This window comes from Vigna unguiculata, chromosome 1 (assembly GCF_004118075.2).
Source record: "Vigna unguiculata cultivar IT97K-499-35 chromosome 1, ASM411807v1, whole genome shotgun sequence".
Lineage (NCBI taxonomy): Eukaryota > Viridiplantae > Streptophyta > Magnoliopsida > Fabales > Fabaceae > Vigna > Vigna unguiculata.
In genome coordinates this window covers 35,816,560-35,823,751 of record NC_040279.1, presented here as the reverse complement: position 1 = coordinate 35,823,751, position 7,192 = coordinate 35,816,560, and the positions used below count along the sequence as shown (strand labels likewise).

At 28.5% G+C, this 7,192-nt stretch overlaps 1 pseudogene; it reads left to right on the top strand.

Moving 5' to 3' along the window:
* The first annotated feature begins 1,493 nt into the window (after positions 1–1,493).
* On the top strand, positions 1,494–7,192 carry LOC114190952 (annotated as a pseudogene).

Here is a 7,192-nt window from a genome sequence, read left to right as displayed (position 1 = left end):
TTCACATGCTAAACATATAAGTGAAACATTTAGTCATTCGTAACATCATAATCATTATCATTAATGTGAACTTATAATAAAAATTGTTAAACATAAAATTTTTATTATTTAAATTTAGACTTATTAATAAAACACTACCACTTGTTACCAAATGTGCTAGAGAATAAATTAAAAATATATTATTTGTGTTTTTTTTGAATTAAATCATTAAACCAATCTCAATAAAATCTTTATCATATACTATTACGGTGTCCATTCTATTTCAAGTACTACTGTAAACATAAAAAACTAAATATACGCTTTAAATAACACATTCTTATAAATATTGTCGAGCACATTCACTTAAACTTCAATTCCATGTTGATTTATTATTCATATTAAAATGCATTAATATCTCCTTATAACAATTTTTTTTAAGTTTCTCACAAAGCGGATATCACTTCACTTCAATTATTACATTTTCAGAATCTTAGAGTAGGACTCAAACAAAGAAAAGTAGTGCATTCATTCATATTCATGCATTTATTTTCATTTAAATGGCATCATAAAGAAATACGCATATTCACCCATATAACCATGTAAAAAAAGGTTTATAAATTTATATATACTCTAGATTTATCACAATTTACCGGGATATATAAACATGAAAGTACACACAAGAAATTTTAGAAAGAGGTATGTGAATATCACAGAATAATGTAATAAAGAAAAAGAAAGAACAAGTGTTATTCCAAAATTATTTTATGTAATGCATGCTCAATCAGATAGTGAGACAAACATAACATATTTTTGCCTTTTTATTGATGTATTTTAAAAATAAATGCCTGTTCTTATTTATATAATTCAGAGTTTTCAGAAAAGTTTTTACTTATATTTATATTTTAAGAATTTAATTATAATGTATCGGAGAAGTTGAAGTTGAGTGAGTGGAGGTAGATAGGACAAAAGAATGTAGGGGCACAATCATTGCAGAGATACAGCTTATTATGGTTACAACGACTTATACATTCAAGTTGGTACTTGCAATAGGTAAGAGATAACCAAGGGTTACATGCATACATCAACCCATAATTTTATATAATTTTATATATGTTAGAATACACTACCTTTTCTCTCGCAATTATTTAAAACTTAAAGAAGTTAACTTTTCAAAATCAACACAGATTAACAAAAGTAAATTACTTTTTAATAACCATTCTCTAAATTATGTTGATTAAACATGCATTTTTAATATATCGGTCCAGATTAGATTCCTTTTCTTATTATTTTACTCGTAAAAACCAAAATATTGTGTCTACGTTCTTCCACCAAAATTTATACACTTTATTTTCTATTTTTAAAACATTTCATTCAGAAGATAATAATCGTTTTCAGAGATTACAAAATTTAAATGAATCCAAGGCTAAACTCCCAGAAAACGTGGATAAACATATTATAATAATTGGCAATGGTGGTCCACTAATCGTTGGTATGTAGCCCAACCAATAAGGCTTTATTCTGCAGAAGCTCTGAATTTTAGATTTTGCCTCTTTAAATACGCATCTGATTTGTAGCCACAGTTCATCAGAAAAATAATGGCGATTCAATTGCACTTCACACTCATATTCTTTTCTCTGTTTCTGTTTTTGGTGCCCTCTTTCACCTTTCCTTTGCCCCCTATTCTACCCAGATTTCCCTCTTCTACAGTTAGTGCAGAGTTAAAGCAACGCTCTCATTCTGCTCCAAATAACCCATACAAAACAAAGTTCTTCACTCAAATACTCGATCACTTCAATTTCAATCCCCAGAGCAATCACGTTTTTCAACAAAGGTATCTCATCAACGATACCTTTTGGGGTGGTGCCAAAAGCAATGCTCCAATCTTTGTCTACACGGGAAATGAAGGGAACATAGAATGGTTCACTCAGAACACAGGCTTCATGTTCGAAAATGCTCCTTCCTTTCACGCCCTTTTGGTTTTTATTGAGGTAAGCTTTCTTCTTCAGTAAACAAACCCATGGATCTCTAATTCCTTCATCAACCTTTGATCTGTGACGGTTCAAAATCAACTTAATAACATATTCTACTTCGTTATCACAAATTGAACTGCAGCATAGATTCTACGGAAAATCAATACCATTTGGGGAAACAGGAAGGTTGCATATGCAAACGCTACCACACTCGGGTATTTGAGCTCCACACAGGCATTAGCTGATTATGCCACTCTCATCGTTGATTTGAAGAAGAATTTATCAGCAATTGATTCTCCCGTTGTTGTGTTTGGAGGATCCTATGGAGGAAGTATAATATAAACCTATCTGAGTCTTTGCTTCTATTCTGTTGACTTCAAATTCAACGGTTGAATCCCCAAATTGAGATGAGTCTAAAATCTAAAAATGGGTATTGCTTTGTAGTGTTGGCAGCTTGGTTCAGGATGAAGTATCCACACGTTGCAATTGGAGCTCTAGCATCCTCTGCGCCCATTCTCCATTTCATGGATTTGGTTTCACCAGATATCTTCAACAGCATCATCTCGCAAGATTTCAGAGTTTGATTCTCTTAATCATCTGCAATTAATACACACGTGCAAGTGTGACAGTACCAGTATCTGAATGAAATTTTCCGTTTCATGTGTTACCACAGAGCGAGAGTGAGAATTGTTACAAAGTGTTAAAAGGGTCATGGAAACTAATAGAGCACACGGCCAACAAACCCGGGGAATGGAACTGTTACAGAAATCATTCAGAATTTGCAAGTGAGAGCATGATTAATGAAAAAGATTTAGTTCCATTATGCATTAATTTGGGTGATTATAGTGTAATATATTTTCTTGTTGATTAGTAAATATACATGTTTTTTCAGAAGCAATGATTTTGGGGCAGGTTCTCTGGAAGGTTGGCTTAGGACGGCGTGGGTTTATACAGCTATGACAGATTATCCCACACCATCCAATTTCCTCAATCCCTTGCCAGCATATCCCATAAAAAAGGTACCAATTTACACTCTTTAAATGCTTTTTTTAAGGAAATTGTTTTTACTTTTCATTGATTTACTTCTATCTGTTTCGTTATTTCGGATGTTATTTCTTTGTTGGTGAAAGAACAAACTTCAAATTCATTGTTAAAGTCGTCAGTCCCAACAAAGTCCTCGTTGCAAATAATTTATTTAAGTTCGTTTGACTAAAGGATCGTCATGTGGATAAAATATTCCAAATAATAATTTTAAAATTGTGACTTTTGTCGCATGTATTTGATCGCGAAGACAATTATTAAATGCATCACACTGTTATAGCTCAAAAAACTTTTCGAAACATGTGGTGGAGTGTCTTTCAAGTTGTGATGACTGTGACAGAATGGAATGTGGAGATTTTAAGTGATAAAAGCACGAATTATTTTATTAGAATAATATTAAATAATATTAATTATTTGTAGGGTTTTTTCATTTATTAGGTTGATTGAAAGGAAAGGGAGAAGGGAAGGGCGATTGAAATTTTCATTTATTATTGATTTGATTTGTTTGTATTTAGATGTGTGAGGCAATAGAAGGGACAGAAAAGGGAAAAAATGATGAATTGGAGAAGTTATATGCAGCAGCGAGTATATACTACAACTATACAGGCACCGCCACGTGTTTCGATCTGGATGATGATTCAGATCCTCACGATCTTGGGGATGGCAATGGCAGGTAACTTATAATTAAATTTCTTCATTACCAATTTACCATTTATTTTCCAAAATTATACTAATAATAGTTTTCTAGGCCGGGAGTGAAAATAATAATAATAAATAGTTAAATGGATAAAATAGATATATTATATCGAAATAACATATTATATGTATAGTTATAGATATGCTAAATAATGATAGAATCCAAGAAAAACAGGACCACGTGACATCTTCACTAGTTAATTAGTGGTGGTTATTTCAACGTTATTGACTAATATTTGTTTCAACTTTCCATAACCCAGTGGACAAGTTTAATAATATTTTCGGGTTTAACCTATAGTTTTTAATTATTATTTAAATGATTTAAGTGTTAAGTTATTACAGTTAACTTTTTAAGTTAGTTTCTCTCTAGGTGTTTTTTTTTTTCAAAATGTTCGTGAACTAGTATTTTATCAGGTGCACTGGACATAACAAATATATATTTTTATATAATTACATTAATAATAAATAAGATAAAGATAAAGGTTCCTTTTTTATTTTTTACTAATCATGAAAATTACATTTTTGAAAATTATATTTTCTTTTTGCAATTTTATGTCAACTTTGAACGCCCATAAGGTTTTTAAAGGAAAACGAAAACTGTTCTTTTATTTTGTGGACCAACTGGAAGTATCAGTCCAATAACTTTGGACAAAGAAAAAACAATAGTCCAATATCGCCTTTCAGACCAATAATTGGGTCTTTCTTCCTCCACCTCCAAAATTTCTTCTACACTTCCAAACTTTCTTTAAATTCCTAAAAATTTTTGACCCGCAGACACTACACCCCCAAAATTATGTCGACTCCCGGAAGTTAAAATATATCATCGGAAGTTGACTTTCAAAAATAAAAAATCATCACCGAAAGGCAACTTCCGGAAGTCAAAAAACATTACAAAAGTCGACTTCTGTATATAAAAAAATTATATATTTTATTTTTATTTTATTTTTTAAAACATGTATTCAAAATTATAAAACAAAAAAATTACTTTAAAAAATAAATAAAATATAAAATATAAATACTAAATAAAAAATTGAAAAATAATTTAAATTCAAATAATAAAATTTTAAATTAAAAAAATGAGAAAAAAAAATATATACATATATATATATATAGATCCGGAAGTCAGATTTCGTATATATATATATATATATATATATATATATATATATATATATATATATATATTATATATATATATATATATATATATATATATATATATATATATATATATATATACTTTTATTAATTATTTTAATTTAAATAATTTTTTATTTTATTTTTATTTTTATTTATTTTATTGATATTATTATAATTATTTTATTTATTTTATTGATGTTATTTAATATTTTACTTTAATTTTTTAATTTTGTTTAAAATTTTATATAAATAAAATTTTTAGTCAAAATTTTATTATTTTTTAATTTTAAAATTATATAAAAAAATATATAATTGAAAAAAATTTAAAAATTTGATTAAAATTAAATATATAAATTTTAAACATAATTAAAAAATTCAAATAAAATATAAAATAATACACATAAAATATATAAATAAAATAACTATAATAATATCAATAAAATTAAAAATAAAATTAAAAAATACTTTAAATTAAATAATAAAACTTTAATTAAAAGCAAAAAAAATAATATATATATATATATATTTTTTTTTTCTTTTTTTTCATTTTTTTAATTTAAAGTTTTATTATTTGAATTTAAATTATTTTTTAATTTTATTTTTTAATTTTTATTTAGTACTTTTATTACTTATTTTTTTCTATTTTTTAAAGTAATTTTTTTAAAAATTTATATGTTTTCTAATTTTTAATACGTGTTTTAAAAAATAAAATAAAATAAAATATATAATTTTTTTTATATACGGAAGTCGACTTCCGTAATGTTTTTTGACTTTCGGAAGTCGACTTTCGGTGATGATTTTTGATTTCGGGAATTTGACTTCTGGTTATGATTTTGGAGTTTCGGAAGTCGACTTCCGGTGATATATTTTGACTTTCGTAAGTCAACTTCCGGTGATATATTTTGACTTTTGGAAGTCGACTTCCGGTGATATATTTTGATTTCTGGAAGTCGATTTCTGGTGATATATTTTGACTTCCGGAAGTCGTATATTTTGATTTCCGGAAGTCGACATCCGGAAGTATTTTTGGGATGTGATGTCCGTGAGTTTCTTTGAATGGTCAAAAGGTATTTTCGGAATTTAAAAAAATTTTGGAGGTGCAGAAGAAATTCTTGGAGGTGTAGGAAGAAAGACCCCCAATAATTTTAGACCCATTTGCATAGAAGTTGCGCAGGCCCACCCTGTATACTTCTGTCCACGCACTTAGACAATTAAAAATTATATAATAAAAAACCATTTTTAATATATAAGTCGCATTATAATAAAAAAAGATATATAAATTTTATTTTAGATTCATAGTAAATAGTGGAAATGAATTTATTTAAAAAATGATTGGAAATTAATTTATGAATAAAGATAAAAGAAGAAGGCGGATAAAAGACTACATGTAGACTTGACTTGAACATAAAAAATGAGAGTAATTTAAAATAAATTGAGAGATTTTTTTTAACCAATTTACAAGGACAACGTGAGAAAAAACGCATATAATATACATGAAAAGATGTGTTATTGTTTGTTTTGTTAATGCTATGTAGTTTTGTGCATGCAGGCGTGTACAGAGATGATAATGCCAGTAGGTGGAAGCAACAAGCAGAGCATATTCCCAGAATATAAGTGGTCATACGAAGACAGAGCCTCTGCATGCGAATTTTTCTACAACGTTACGCCTAGACCACACTGGATTACCACTGAGTTTGGTGGCCATGTGCGTTTTAACTATAAACTCTTTCTATGATTCCATTTTAGTTTTCTCAACACCACCACATGTTCATCCATTATGTTTTCTGCAGGCTATTCAGACAGTTCTGAAAAGGTCTGCAAGCAACATTATATTCTTCAATGGTTTAAGAGATCCCTGGAGTGGTGGAGGGTATTTCATGCCATCTCTTCTTTTTTAATTACTATGATTTCAATAATGCTAAAACCACACTATCTATTGCAGGGTGTTAAAGAATATATCAAAAACAATAGTTGCTCTTGTTGAAAAAAGAGGTTAGTAAGTATGAAAGTAAAGTATATAATTTGTGTTTTAGTTCCTTTCTTTGAATTTTCCCATTCTCTGTTGTGTTTATTTTTACATTTTGTGAGCAGGAGCTCATCATGTAGACTTAAGGTACTCTACTAAGGAAGATCCAAAGTGGCTTAAAGATGTAAGGATACAGGAGGTAAAGATCATAGCAAGTTGGATCTCCCAATACTATCAAGACCTACACTCCACTAACTAAGTCTTGTTCCCAATTTTTTGGGCATCTTTTGAGTCCCTGCAATTATTGTCAGATGAAACAGATATAATGGATACCCAGAATAACCATAGTAACATATAATAATAAGTGCTTGTTACTCATAAAAACGTTGTTCATTTTTCA